The following is a 2,465-nucleotide window of genomic DNA, read 5'->3' on the forward strand; positions in this document are numbered from 1 at the left end:
TCTTTCACAGAAGCTGTTTTTCCTAACGTCCAACCTGAATCTCCCCTGTTGCAACTTGAGGCTATTCCCTCTAGTCTTATCACTAGTTACATGGGAGAAGAGGCTGGCACCCACCTCGCCACAACCTCCCTTCAGGTAGTTATGGAGAGCGATAAGGTCTCCCCTGAGCCTCCTCTTCTCCAGACTGAACAATACCAGCTCCTTCAGCTGCTCCTCATAAGGCCTGTGCTCCAGACCCCTCCTCACCAGCTTTGCCGACCTTCTGTGGACAGGCTCCAGGGCCTCAATGTCTATCGTAAAGTGAGGGGCCCAAAACTGAACACAGTATTCAAGGTGCAGCCTCACCAGTGCTGAGTACAGAGGGATGATCACTTCCCTGCCCCTGCTGGCAACACTATTTTTGATACAAGCCAGGATGCCACTGGCCTTCTTGGCCACCTGGGCACACTGCTGGCTCATGTTCAGCCAAGCATCAACCAACACCTCCAGGTCCATTTTCTCTACACAGTCTTCCAGACACTCTGCCCAAAGCCTGTAGAGTTGCCTGGGATTGTTGTGGCCAAAGTGCAGGACCTGGCACTTGGTCTTGTTGAACTTCATCCCATTGGCTTCAGCCCAGTGATCCAGCCTGTCCAGATCTCTCTGTAGGGCCTTCCTACCCCCAGGCAGATTGACACTTCCTGCCAACTTGGTGTCATCTGCAAACTTACTGAGCGTACACTCAATCTCCTCATCCAGATCATCAATAAAGACTGAACAGGACAGGCCCCAATACAGATCCCTGAGAGCACCACTTATGACTGATGGCCAGCTGGATTTAACTCCATTCACCACCACTCTTTGGGCTTGGCCATCCAGCCAGCTCTTTACCCAGCAAAGAGTGTACCTGTCTAAGCCATGGGCTGCCAAATTCTCCAGGAGAATACTGTGGGAGACAGTGTCAAAGATCCTCTAGTCCAACCATCTACCTATCACCAGTGTTGCCCACTAAACCATGCTCCTTAGTACCACACCTACATGTTTCTTGATGTTACATCAAGCCTAGGAAATTTTGTCACTGTGACTCCACCTCTGTAGACTAGAACTTAATCTACAATTCCAGATATTTGATTTCATTTGCTATGCCCTTTAAATATCCTGCATGTTTATTCTTGCCCTTTGTTTGCATTTCTGTCTAAATCCAAATGATAATAGGCTTCTGCCTTATTCATTTTGTAGTGCCCTAATTTCCAGGTACTTTGTAAATGGTTCCAGCACTGTGAACTTAGATCCTGATCCAAGCTCATTTGTAGGTGATCACTTGTACAGTTTCGGTGGCGTATGTGTTTGACCTTAGTTTAAAACGCGTGTGTAATGGCTTTTGGGGAAATAAACTCATACAAATAGATTTGTCTTCAAGATTGTGTTCATGCTTCTGATAGTGACCAGCATAATGGGATGTAGCAGAAAAAAGAGAGCTTGAAGCTTGTTTTTGGGACAGAAAGGAAAAACCAGAGCTTTTACCATTGACAGCACCACTGACAGTATGTTGTTACCTATCATCTAGCTTCTTCCACTTCCTCAGGACAAGGCAGCATCTTCAACAGAGATGAATTTAAATTAAAAAAGAAAAAAAAGAGAGAGAGATCTATGTCATGACCAAAGAGTTTGATGTAAGTCATTTAAAGAAGAATATTTTAGGACTGTCTATGATTAGGTGATAGGTCATTTTAAAGTAAATTTGTTACATACTGTGCATTAGTATCAGGCACAAAGCTTTTGACACTGGAGGAAATCTCTTTAAATGACCAGAGCAAATCCCTCACACTAGCAAAGTATCTGTAATTCCTGATCTCCCACGCATGACTGATTTCCACAGGAATGAAGGTTTTGTGATCCATGCATTAGCAATAACGTGCTACAGCTACAGTAATTAAATGGTTTAAACCTTCCATCCTATATAGATCCACTTTGATTGCTTCCTTTCTTACCCTTCTCATCAGTTGGCACCAGAAATTAACACTTTGGTAGACCCAGGGAAAACCAGGTTGTGTTTTCCTCAACTTTCTGCTGTAAAATGAGCCCCGTTAGAAAACAAACCACTTAGTGGCATTGAATTTACATTAATACAGCAGCGGTATTTTATTCTTTCAATAATTCTGAATTGCAAAGTGCAATGACAATTCATGCAGAGATATTATTTGGTGCTATTTTGATGGCAATTTTATATTAGCTCTTTGGTTTAACAGAATTAGAGGGGTGCTGTGAGGAAGAACTACACAGCATCTTCTAGTAGGTGGCATATGTTGCTGGACTAGAATGTTATGTCCAGTTTTGCCTCGATGTGCTGAAGCAAAGGCAGCTTCTACAACTGGAAGAATATTGACTTGTGACATGGGACATTTTTGTTGAAACCAGCCCATGTGATTTTTTCTGCCTGATCTGTTGTGTCATAAGCCAAAACAAAAATTACTGTTACCCCTTTG

This window comes from Numida meleagris, chromosome 2 (genome assembly GCF_002078875.1).
Source record: "Numida meleagris isolate 19003 breed g44 Domestic line chromosome 2, NumMel1.0, whole genome shotgun sequence".
Classification (NCBI taxonomy): Eukaryota; Metazoa; Chordata; class Aves; order Galliformes; family Numididae; genus Numida; species Numida meleagris.